This window comes from Mastomys coucha, unplaced genomic scaffold, assembly GCF_008632895.1.
Source record: "Mastomys coucha isolate ucsf_1 unplaced genomic scaffold, UCSF_Mcou_1 pScaffold11, whole genome shotgun sequence".
Classification (NCBI taxonomy): domain Eukaryota; kingdom Metazoa; phylum Chordata; class Mammalia; order Rodentia; family Muridae; genus Mastomys; species Mastomys coucha.
The window spans coordinates 27039651-27053101 of record NW_022196893.1 but is presented as its reverse complement, the minus strand read 5'-3'; the positions used below and the strand labels follow the sequence as shown (position 1 = coordinate 27053101).

At 43.3% G+C, this 13451-nt stretch overlaps 1 pseudogene; it reads left to right on the top strand.

Annotated features, from left to right (window-relative positions):
- Positions 1 to 1477: 1477 nt before the first annotated feature.
- On the top strand, positions 1478 to 2876 carry LOC116081897 (annotated as a pseudogene).
- Positions 2877 to 13451: the final 10575 nt, after the last annotated feature.

Genomic DNA, 13451 nt, shown 5'->3' with positions numbered 1-13451 from the left:
CTAACAGTTATTAAATATCTATTACAACAAGAAACTCTATTGGAAACTTACCTGGCTCTAATTCCACTGCTTTGGCCTGTAAAGCATTTAGTTTCTCTACCATAGAACTCATCACTTGCTAGAATTGTGTAATGCCAGAGTTCCCAACAAACTATAAGGCCTTTGCTTTCATTTCAGGCCCAAGACAGTTCCTGGTATAAATAACAGCCAAATACACACACACACACACACACACACACACACACACACACACACAAGTGGGTAATTTTGGGTCAAGTGATAGGCTACATGCTTTAATATGTGAAGCACTATAAAAGTATTTTCATGTATAGATTCAGTCTATACAGCCCTATCAGTCCAAGTAGGCAGATACCATTATTCTTACACAAGAGAAAATGAAGGAACACAGGTTAATTAACTTGCTTTCACAGCTAGCAAGTGGTAGAAAAGTAGCCCAGGCTGGCCTTGAATTCCTGATTTTCCTACCTCCACCTCTGAAATTCTGAGGTTATAAGAGACACCCACACCATGTTCTATGTCATAAATTTTCTAACAGAAAAAAAAGTTAATGCCTATTGACTAGCTGGCTGGAAAAAAGTTTTAAAAAACTGAAAGTACTCATAAAGCTTTGTATACTGTATGAAATCAACTCTTAGTGTTATGACTAGTATCAGATATTTTCTTTGATATCTCAAACTACTAAATAGCTGTCTACACTAAACCAAGCAAAATTATTATTAAAATTAATAGACAATTATGTTTGAAATGAGACAGTTTTATGTAGTTCAGGATGAGCTTGAATTTGCTATGGAGCCAAGGACGCTCCTGAGCTCTTCACCCTCCTGCCTGTGCCTCTCACAAGCTAGGACTTCCAAGCGTGTTCTCCCATAGCTGGCTTTGAGCTTTACTGCTCTGATTGTAACTTCAGAAGGATTTGCTGAACAACGCTGGGAAGGAAATTCTTGTTGGGATTCACCGATCCCATCTCAGATCAGCAGCAGCTGCCCACCCCGCCTTTCCTGGCAGCCATTGAACTTGATTCTTGCCTCCGTTTGTATGGAAGCCTTGGGTTGGCGAGAGAAGGACGTGGGAAGATGAGGTCTTTAGGTGAGAAGGAAGGAGTCTCCCTCTAGTGTTGCTGTTGTCAAAGGTGACCCTGTGTCCACTTACACTTTTAATCTGGTTCTTAGGAGTTCTGTGTTCATTTTGGAGCTAAGAGCGCCGAGCTGGTTCAAGCTGTGGTGGTGAGGGTTTATCCAGCACAATTGGAGTTTTGTGTAAAGTGAGGATAGACACAACTATGCAGCCGTGGATTCGTGGGTCGCTCTGCCCTTGTTTTTAATCCTTTAGCTTTAAAATGTCTGTCCTGTTATCAGTCCAGGATTAAGGACATTATTACCCCATGTAGGGTTGATTTGCACCACATCGGAATAACTAAAGAAAGGAAGGTTGACCGAAGGGCTGGTCAGCGAGCAAGATGGCGCAGACTCAGGGCACCGAGAAGAAAGTCTGTTACTGCTATGATGGCAATGTTGGAAACTACTGTTATGGGAAGGGCACCCAATAAAGCCTCACTGAATCTGCACGACTCTCAATTTGCTGCTCAACTGCGGTCTCTACCGGAAAATGGAAATCTATCGTCCTCACAAACCCAGTGCTGAGGATGACCAAGTTACCACAGGGATGACTGCATTAAGTTCTTTCGCTGTTTTTCTATCGTCCTCACAAACCCAGTGCTGAGGATGACCAAGTTACCACAGGGATGACTGCATTAAGTTCTTTCGCTGTGAACAGGGTTGGGGGCCTGCACCATGCAGAGAAGCCTGAAGCATCTGGCTTCTGTTACATTCATGATATTGTCTTAAGCCATCCTGGAACTGCTAAATGATCACCAGAGAGTGCTGTAGATTGACGTTGATATTCACCATGGCGATGGCGTGGAAGAGGCCTTCTACCAGGTCGTGACTGTGGTCCCTTCATAAATATGAGAGTACTTCCCAGGTATTGGGGACCTACAGGGTATTGGGGCTGGCGAAGGCAAGTACTACGCTGTTAACTACCCACTGTGAGACAGCATGGATGATAAGCCCTATGAAGCCATCTTCAAGTCAGTCATGTCCAAAGTAATGGAGATGTTCCAGCCTAGGGCAGGTCTTACAGCATGGCTCGGATTCCCTGTCAGGGGATCGGATCTGTTAGCTTGCTTCAGTCTGACCATCAAAGGGCATGCCAAGTGTGTGGAGTTTGTGAAGTTTCAAACTTGCCTAGGCTAATGTTGAGGGGAGGTGGCTACACCATCTGTAATGTCACTCACTGCTGGACTTAAAAAACAGCTGTGGCCCTGGACACAGAGATCCCTAATGAGCTGTCATACATACAATGATTACTGTGAATACTTTGGACCAGATTTCAAGCTTTCCATCAGCTCTTCCAATATGACTAACCAGAACACTAATGAATGCCTGGAAAAGATCAAGCAGTGGCTCTTTGAGAACTTGAGAATGCTGTCCCATGCCCCCGGGGTCCAGATGCAGGCCATACCTGAGGAGGTGATCCCAGAAGAGAGTGGCGATGAGGATGAGGAAGATTCTGACAAACGTATCCCCATCTGCTCCTCCGACAGACGCATTGCCTGTGAGTGAGGAAGAATTCTCTGATTCTCATGAGGAGGGGGGAGGTGGTCACAAGAACTCTTCTACCTTCACAAAAGCCAGAAGAGTCAAAACAGAGGATGAGAAAGAGAAAGATCCTGAAGAGATAAAAGTCACAGAAGAGGAGAAAACCAAGGAGGAGAAGCCAGAAGCCAAAGGGGTCAAAGAAGAGGTCAAGTTGGTCTGAGCAAGGTCTGCAGCTCCATCGTCTCCCCAAGTTCCTCATTTCCCCTCAATTTCCCAGATTTTATACTTCTTTATTCCTTTGTGTATTTATGTAAAATATATCAATTATAACATCTCCAGGGACTAGATAGGAGCCAGGGCCAGGGCCCAGGGCAGTGTGCTGGGAGACCTCTTCCCAGGGCTCTCTTGTCCGTCTTGCCCCAGGTCTTAGTTTTGAACCACATAGGGTCTAAGTGGAAAACAACCAGAAGACAAAACCCTGGACTGCCAAGTGCCTGTTTAGGAGCTCTATTAAGATGCCCTTATTAAGCTTTTTAAGCTTTGGGTCTTCTGGGACCCCTTTTCAGGCTTGGGTAATATCAGCCATTTTTAGATTAGTTGTGTTTTGCTTCCCACTGGTCCTGGGCAAGCAGAAAAACTTACATTGCCCTGTCTCCTGGCCCACCCCCTGTCTCCCCCATCCCCATACCCTACTAATCCTGCAGGTGGACATTGCTAGCTTAGCTTGCTTTTTGAGATATTTTCATTTTGTGAGACCCTTTGTAATAAAACAGCACATTTTTTTAAAAAAAAGAAATGCATTTTCTTGGGGTACCTGGCAAGAGACAAGCACCCACAAAAACATTATCTTTTCAATTCACACCATCACTGGGGAGACACGCACTTATCTACTGGGGAACCGAGGTCCAGAGAAATTTGAGGGCTCTCTGAATGCATATGCATCCAACACAGGCTATGTGTGGGTTTTGAACTCACTGTTAGGTTCCAGGTCAGTTCACTCCAGTTTGCTTCCCAGCCCACAGGCCTCGTTCTCTCGGAGGATTGGTGTGAAGGTTCTCATTTCACCGGGTAGAGGTGAACACTTCACACCTTCCTTTAGTAACACACCACTGCTAGGACCCACAGCCTTTGAGATTCCGTTCTGGGGTTAAATGGACAAATTGCTACTTATGGGTTGTATAGGGGTTCTCAACCTTCCCAGTGCTGCAACCCTTTAACACAGTTCCTCATGCTCTGGGGGTTCCTCGTGGTGACCCCCAGACAAATTATTTTTGTTGCTACTTCATAACTGACATTTTGCCACTATTATAAATCATAATGCAGACACCTGGGTTTTCTGATGCTCTTAGGTGACCCTGTGAAAGGATCATTTGAGATCCCTCAGGAGGATCCCCACCCACAGGTTGAGAACTACTGGCTTGGATTTTTGGCTTGTGGATGATGTGCTATGGAAAAGAGTGTGATTGGAGAGTGTTAGTATAGAGTGGTAGGGAATCCGAGCTGGGTGTGGCATGACTTTAGACCAATTTTGTTTTAAATAAGGTTGGCAGTTGGAGATTAAATCTTTCAAAACTTGGATTTGAGGCAACAAAAGAATGAAAGCAACACTTCCTGAGGCAAGGCAAGGCCCTGCATTATGTCTAAATCACAGATGGGTGAGGGTTAGGAATCATGGCAGGCCTGAGCACTCTAGAGGTTTAGGGTTTAACTAGGAGTAAGGATGTGGGGGCCGGGGAGGAAGAAGGGATCTGTTTGGCAGCTGTCCAGTGAATGAGCGAGTTCTGGGGATCTGTCGTTGTCTCAGTGAATAAAGTGCCCATTTGGACCACCTCACTTGGCTATAAGCTGACGCTGAATGATGGCCAATTACAAGGTATTCACATTTGGATCGATATCCCAGGTGCGAGCTCATTAACCCCCAAACCCATTATCTCACACATGTGAAGCAGATTGTTTTTAATGTGATGACATTTTTTGGCATCTGAACCTGGGTCCTGATGTGGGGGGCGGAAAAAAGCCTGAACACAGGCAGGCATCCGTCTGTGTCACTATGCGCACCACCCAGAAAGTGATGCCTGCAAGTTAATAGAGGTCTGCTCGCGGCACGTAGGGTTCAGTGTGAGTGGACGACCTTGATGGATTTCCAGTTGTCCCTTGTCTTATTTCCTGTCTCCCTGAGATGCTAGTTCTTTAAGGGGAATCTAGAAACCTCCCTTAATATCTGCAGATTGCTTCCAAAATGTTGGTGCTTGAAGCCTGTCAGTGCTATGGCTTTTTTACCTAGTTTACTCTCTGTGTTTTCCTTTAACCACATTAATGCGCAGACTTTATGGGTGAGATGTGCAAACACCCTAACGATGTACCACCCACCTCCTGGAGTCATTTGCCTGTTACCCCATTTTCTATCTCTGTAGGAACGAGCCAGTTATTCTTCGCGGTTCTGAATCATATGGCTGGCTGCGTCTTCTCCTTGTTTTTATTTAGGGTCCTCTTTGATTCTGGCTGAGTGGTCATTTCTTTTGTGGTCTTTCAAGTAAGGCATTGGCTGTTTGTGTTTGCTGGAGTAAAAATTTAAGATGAGCCGGGTGGTGGTGGTGGTGGTGGTGGTGGCGCATGCCTTTAATCCCAGAACTTGGGAGGCAGAGGCAGGCGGATTTCTGAGTTCGAGGCCAGCCTGGTCTACAGAGTGAGTACCAGGACAGCCAGGGTGACACAGAAAAACCCTATCTCGAAAAAACAAAAAACAAAAGACAAACAAAAAAAAATTTAAGATGAAAACAATTCCATTTTGACCCGTCATGCTATCCTGGTGGCTTCAAGTGGGAATGTTGATTCCATACCATTTAGCAGAAGTTCCCTTGTTCCCCCATCTCTGAAGGGTTGGGGAAGAGTATCTACCTTACCTATACACAACCGTTATAAATATCACATGGATTCGCCAAGCGAGAATGCTATACAAATACATATAGATATTATACCAGTGGTTCACCGGAGCTTTTTTGGACACCAGCAAACATTTGCAACATCTGGGAATACTTTTGGTTGTCAGAATTTGGTAGAGGGAGATGCTACAGTCATAAACATCCTGTGGCATGCTGGAAAGTCCCGTACAAAGTCTTCCCAGATCTAGAAGTAAATGATGAGAAACTTGTTTGGGGGGAGATTTGACAGAAGAGCAGAGATTATTCAGCAATCACTCACTCGCCTTCTTTCGGCCATGTGCTGGGTGCTCAGCAGTGCTCTCCAAACCAATTGCTCCTGGTAGGCAAGTTGAGAGATATAATGACATATTGATTACAAGTGCTACTCCTTCGATATCATCAGACATATTTTTAACCTGTCATGTTAATCGGCAAGTACCTCATGGATCACTTTCAGTGGTTGAAAGGATCACAATAAGATGTTAATTTCCTGCCGGACAGTGGTGGCTCATGCCTTTAATCCAAGCACTTGGGAGGCAGAGGCAGGTAGATTTCTAAGTTCGAGGCCAGCCTGGTCTCCAGAGTGACTTCCAGGACAGCCTGGGCTACACAGAGAAACCCTGTCTCCAGAAAACCAAAAAAACAAGAACAAAGATGTTAATTTTTGTCTGATGTTTGGAAGAGTGCCTAGTCATTAAAGAAGAGAATCCAAGAGCCAAGGCAGATCCAGAGCTGCTGCACTCTGTGTGTTGTTAAGGCTTAAAGCGGAGGCTGGGTGTTGTAGTGCACCCTTTAGTCGCAGCACTCAGGAGGTAGATACTGGTGGATCTTTGAATTCGAAGCCAACCTAATCTACCTAGCAAGATCCAGGACAACATAGACTCTATATCAAAAATAAACAAAGACTAACCATCCCTCCTGGTTTCAGACAATTGCAGTGATTGCCAGCATTTACTAAGCAGTTAGTAAAGCTCTGACATATTTATGTTATTGCTTTATTTTGTCTTCAGTCAACCCTGAGAAATAGAAACATCATGCAAGTTGAGAGCTTTACTTCAACAAAATAAAACTTTATTATAAAAACCTTGACAATAAATAAAATCATCATGCATTAAAATTTTGAAGTTTTTGGTTTGAGTCGTAGATGAGTGTAAAAATATATTAGATACTGAAAGTGTGAACTTTTTTGTGAACCTCCACAGCTCCTATTCTGAATGCTCATCTCACTGTATGGAAGTTCATTGAGGAGTATAGACATTGGGTCTGGCTAACTTTGATGTGTGATAGTTTATGCACACATATACTCTGATCTTTTTGTCTATGGAAAAGTAGCATGAATTCAGAGATTTTCTTTTCTTTTAAATGTATGTGCCTTAGCTTGGTCTCTGTAGCCCAACTATGTAAGCAATAGACAGTCTATGTGCTCATGAATGAAATGATGCTTATAGCAGCTATAGATCCCTACACATAGATCACCTGAATAGATCATGCAAACATGCTAACAAATAGGCCATCTGGCCTGTTTGCACTGGATGCACAGAATAAAGCCTTTGTTGTTGTTGTTGTTGAAAACAGATCCATGCTTTTTAAAATTGTTATACAGAAGGCCTGCCAAAATGAACTGTAGCTATCTTTGCAGTAGAATTGCAGAGACACGTTATCCTTCTCTATATAATTTAAATGTTTTATAACGATCATGTGTAATTCTAAAGAATAATAAGCCCTTCCAAAAAATAAAAATAAATAAAAAAAAAAGCCAGGCGGTGGTGGCACACGCCTTTAATCCCAGCATTTGGGAGGCAGAGGCAGGTGGATTTCTGAGTTCAAGGTCAGCCTGGTCTACAGAGTGAGTTCCAGGACAACCAGGGCTACACAGAGAAACCCTGTCTCGAAAAACAAAAAACAAAAAAACAAAACAAAACAAAACAAAAAGAATAAGCCCATTTCTGCTGAGAATATCTATATTAATTAGAACTTAATAATCACAACACGCAGGCAGAAATATCCCTCAGGACAAAGTGTCAATTATAAACCTAATACCCTGTGTTAGCAGAATGTATATGTACTGTGTCTATGAGAGTTTATACATTTTACACACACAAGCCTGTTATCACAATACGTCTATGAGAGATCTTAATTCTATCTTGCAAATGAGGAACCCGAGATTCAACAGAGGCAAGAAAGTTACCCGAAGCCACAGAAGTAGCATTTGACTGAGTAGGACTTGAACTCAGGTCATGCAGCTGCAGAGCCCTAGCTTGATATTTTCTTCTGGTGCCAGATGAGTGGCACCACAGAGGGCTGCATGGCTGTGCATGGGACTTGAGGTCACCAAGGTTTCCTATGGCAGGAACACCGGGGTTCACGCTAGACCATTAAGCCTCTGTAGGGCGGGTACCATGTCTGAGTTACCCTTCTTTCCATTAGCACCCAGAACAGATGCCTTATCAATGACAAGTCTTTAGTAACTACCTGTGACATTTAAGGTTTAAAAACCCCTGCAGTATCTGCTTTCCATGCGATTCGGCATCTAAATCCTTTTCTTCAGACTTTGTAAGGAAACTTTCGATTCAGAAAACTAGCTTGGCTGTTGCGTGTGATCACAGGTGAGGGCGGTCATTTCAACGTTCATTTGTCATGCACCTTGACCAGCTCCCACAGGCAAGCACTGCCATTCTGGGGATACAATGTCTCTACTTCACATAGTTATTGCTTAGCGGTAAAAGCTGTCTGAAACAAACCGGGCAAATACTGGCATACAGAATGCGCTTGGCTCTCGGGAGCATTACAAACCCTGTGAAGAAAGAGTTGTATGAAGTATACATTTCATAGTAAATGAAAGTATTACTTTAATAGATAATAAAAGAGAAAAGTTCTGGTGCCAAAGAAGGCACCGATGTTATGTTATCGAAACAAGGAAATTAAACTTAACGGCACCAAAGGGAAAATATTAAAAATTATTTTCTGGTCACATGTTATTAACCATAATAATATAATAAATAGAATCATGGGAACTGGGCTGTTGACATCTTTAAGGAGAAAATGGCCCAGGAGGAGCAGAGGAAGGCTGTAAAGCTGCTCACATCAAGCTTAACTGTTTCCTGAGCTTCATCTAACATCCCAGAGTATTTGGTATTCCCACGGGGCATAAAGCCCACCTTAAATGATCCTCATTACAAGCCTCAGAGTTATTTTATGTTGTCCTTGGAGACAGAAAATAAGCTTTTACCTCTCTTCTGGATTCATTTTCAAAAATGATTCTTGGAAATGAGTTTTCCTTAGACACATTTATATATAATGACAAGCTAATATCTTACACGCCGTTACTGTATGTAATAACAGTGTGCCAAACTGACAAGGACCAGGCCAGAGATGGAAGGGAATTAGCTACGAAGGGAACCCTACCCAGCAGAAGGGATGAGCATCATGCTCTGTGTGGTGACTTAATGGTTACTGAGTGATAGATGTAAACCCCTCCAGAAGCAAAGTGTCACACAAGTGCCATTTGTCCTTAAAGCCCCACTTTTCGTGTTCCGCATAGACTTTTTAGCTGTCAAGTCCTTTTCACCATGTAGAAAAGTCACAGGCCAGAGCCCAACGTTTAGTAACTGATTAGAAACTCTTCTTCTGATATGGATCCACAAATGAACAGATGGAGGGGTGGATGGATGGGTGAGAGAGTAGATGGGTGGATGGATGGATGAATAGATGTGTATAAATGGGTAGATAGGTAGATGGGCAGGTGGGTGGGTTGGTAGATAGGTGGTGGATGGATGGATGGGTAGATAGGTAGATAGGTGGATGGGCGGGTATATAGGTGGATGGATGGGTGGGTAGATGGATGGAAGGATGGGTGGATAAACAGGTGAATGATTGGATGAATGGGAGCGAGGGTGGGTAGATATATGAATGGATGGCTGGATGAGTGAGTGGGTGGATGGAAGGGTGGGTGGATGGAAGGATGGGTGCATAAATGGGTGAGTGATTGAATGAATGGGAGGGAGAGTGGGTAGATATATGAATGGCTGGCTGGCTGGGTGGGTGGATAGCTTGCCAATTCACTGAAAGATATAAGGAGCTTATATGCCACTCACTTAACTTTTTATTTTAGAGGTGAACTATTGGTGATGGGATTTGAAGACGGGGAGAAAAGAGTGTTTTATATAAGAAGGACTTCTGGTTCATACTTTATTTTATTATTGTGGGGGAATATCCATGCACAGCACACGTATGCAGGTCAAGGGTCGATTTTGGGGAACTGGTTCTCTCTCTTCACTGTAGGTTAGAACTCAAGTCTTCAGGCTTCTGTAGGAAGCACTTTTACCCAGTGAGCCATCTTGCTGGCTCAGGAAGGACCATTTCCTGTTTTATTTGGCTGTTTATGTAGTACAGAGCATGGAAACACAGCCAGATGAGAGAGGTCTTGGCTGTTACTATCTAGTTATGGTATCTTGGACCATTTCCTTGCTGGCAGGGATAAACCAGCCTGTCCACCTCCCTAGATTCCATTGACAATCAGAGTGATACACATAAAGTCCACCATGGGGTTGGAGCTCAGCAAACACGAGCTTATCTCGGCGGCATCCTGTATCAAGAGAAGCCATTCGTAGCTAAGACAACAGGAAGAGTGAAGAGTCAGATGTGGATGGAACACATCTTGTCTGTCCCCAAACACTGGGGTACCACTGTTTTTTTCTTCTTGTTTCTTCTTTTCTTACAAAGGTCCAACTGCCTGTCAAGCCAGTTTCTCCATTGTGGGTAGGATAATCGCCTTTAAGTCCTTTCTCACTCTGCCATGACCACCCAGATCCTCTCATTTGTCTTCAAACATAGTCTTTCTTGTTCAACTGCAGGGCTCTGTAGTAACTTCTCATCTGGTAGGAATAAACTTCCCAAGATGCTCACAGGATGACTCCCTTTATCTCTCTCAAGTCCGTGCTCAAATGTCACTTTCTGACTGAGGCTAGCTTGGACCACTTGGAACACTTGTATCTTACCTACTGACCCCCAGATTCCTGAAGTCAATTACCCTGATATTTCCTCCTCCTTCGTGACTTGAACCACACTCTAAAGTAACTCATATGTCTTTATTTATTGTGGTAACTGTGCATTTCTCCATCAACCAGGAGGTGAGAACCTCACAACGGGGAATTTTGTGCTTTCATTTTATCATTTTTCCCAAACCTCCAGCGATATTCATAGTCTGACTATGGACAAGTAGATAATGATTAAACAGATAACTGAACTCCAGAGCGTTAAGAACATAGGAATGCACGCAACCAGCTGGGTGCCCAAGCACCTGTGCTAGAGCACTGAGAGTCATCGTGGAGCTCTTTCCTTCCATCCATTTCCACATCCCAACAGAGTGGCTCATTGTGCCTCTGAGACATTCTTCAATCCTTCCCTTTATTTCTACACAGACCAATCCACTAATTCCTACTGAACGGTGATCTGCATTGTTTTCCTTTGGCTCCTTGTCTTGCTGTGACCCAATGGTTGTTTATGTAAAATACATATTTATTCATATTGCTCTAGTCCTTAAGAACCCTCAATGGCTCCTTATCAGCAGGGATAGAATCCTAATATACTCTACCACAGACTCTCTCACTAACAAGACGTGTGAGGTAGGCAAAATGATACTCTTCCTCTGTAAGGCACTCATGTCTTAATCTCTGGAACTTGTCAACATGTCAGATCACACGGGAATGGGGAATTAAAAGTGAGATCAGGGCTGATAATCAACTGATGTGAAAAAAACGGAGATTTCCCAGTCAGGACCCATGTAATCCCAGGGGCCTTAGACTTAGCATCCAAGGCAGAATGAGTAATGGGAGGGGGTGTCCCTTGGAGCTTGGGGGGGGGGGGTAAATGAAGAGGACCACATACACACCAAGGTAAAAGGTAGAAACAAGCAAGTGAGGATATAGATTCCTTCAGCTGCCCTGATCTAGTCTGGCTGAGATCTATGCCAGACTCGAAGTCTAGAATCCCAATAAAATCCATCAGTATGCCATATAAGAGTTATGATCTCTCCTACATAGGCTTAGCTCTTTATAGCTTTGCTGTGAAATGGGGATTGGTAATACCAACCTTTTATATTATTACAAAGATCAAAGGATTTGCAAATTCCCAAGCACGTACCACACACGACAGGCACTTAACAGCTTAAATGGTGCTCCTCGCTATTGTCTCCCAAGTTGTCTCCACACATAGTCTGTCCCTTTCTCTTGATTTGCTTGTATAAAACACGTCAACACTTGCCTAGAAAGTGTCTTCTCAATCTCTGAAGACTGAGAAGGCCTAATGTCTCATCATTGAACAAGCATTTTTATATCCTACTCCCAAACAAATTTGTCTGCTATCCCTCTGCCTCTTCAGCTCCATGGCTGAGTGAAATGGCTAGCAAGGTACCTGACACAGAACTGAGGAAGGCATCACTGCATGCACAAGTGTCTCGGATACCTCCTCACTCTAACCTTGGTCCAGGTTAGTTATGTTCAAAAGGAAGCCCAGGTTCAAGCAGATGTAGCATCCTGCTGCTAGGTGGCAGAAGAGACAGATTTTGCGGCTTTATTTTACTATGCGCAAACTCCTAGGGGAGAGACTGACACGTGGCTAACTACGTGTCAGAATGAATATGAGCAGATAAGGTGGTAGCATGAATAGCAAAGTGGCCAGATATTTGATGTGTTGATGGTGCTGGTGGTGCTGGTGACGATGGTGACAATGAAACGCTAACCTGTGTATACTATCTGCTAAGTATCCCCTAACTATTTCCAAATGAGTTCTCCTCAGAGCTCCGAGATTGGCATTATTAATACAATTTTTTCCTCTGACATGAAGACACTGACGTTCTGAGGGACTCCAGATCCTTTCCTAAGGTCTTGCAGTTAGGAGTTCGCAGACTGAGAGTGTGAACCACAGAACCCTGCCTCAGCAGCCCTCTGGCTTGGTTTTATCATTTCTATTAAAAGTACTGGCTGAATTAGCTACTTCCCATTAACCAAAAGCTTACAATTGATCTTAGGATTGACACTGAAGGGTCAAGAGTCTAAGGCGGTGGTTCTCCACCTGTGAGTGAGTTGCTATCCATTTGGCAAAGCTTTATCTCTAAAAAATATTTGCATTATGAGTCATAACAGTAGCAAAATCACAGTTATGAATCAGCAACAAAAATAATTTTCTGGTTGGAGGCTACTACAACATGAGGAACTGTACTAAAGGGTTGCAGCATTAGGAAGGTCGAGAACTGTTCTAATGAACTAATTCTAATTAGAACTAATAGTTCTAATTAGAACTGTTCTAATGTAAGTTGGAACTCCAGAGAGAGCCACCCCTCTCCTCTGTCAGCAGGAGCAATGGACAGGATCTTGGTGGAGGCACTGAGACCAAAGGAGGCAGACTGGGGACAGCAGTCCCTCCTCAGCCTGGGAAGTGTGTTTACCCCTCTGCTATGAGCTTGCTCTAATGCAGCTTTACTTTTGGTGTAATAAATTGTATTAACTTTATGCTTGAGTGAGTTATCTTTCAAGATAGAAAAATGTGTATTTCCAGGAGTCTTTTTTCATTTACACATGGAAGTGTATAGGAGTTTAAAAAATGGATTTTAAGAGCGTCTGTGATGGCTAAGGAATTGCTATTTCAGTCTTGAAAATTGCCTTTTCTACCAAAAACACTGAGCAAGGAAATCAGGCCATCTGATTTTGCTGGATTGGAAACATTACTCAGGAGCTGAGATGCCGCCAACATTTGACCCCCTTTCTCCCTGATATTATAAAAATCAAACGTTGAAATTTATCATTCAAATACTTAATAAGATAATGCAGAAAGCCAACTTTTAATTAATTTTAAAGATTGTAGGCTCCAAAATCTCCCGGGGATTTTAAAACATCTATTGTGGTAAAATGTAGAT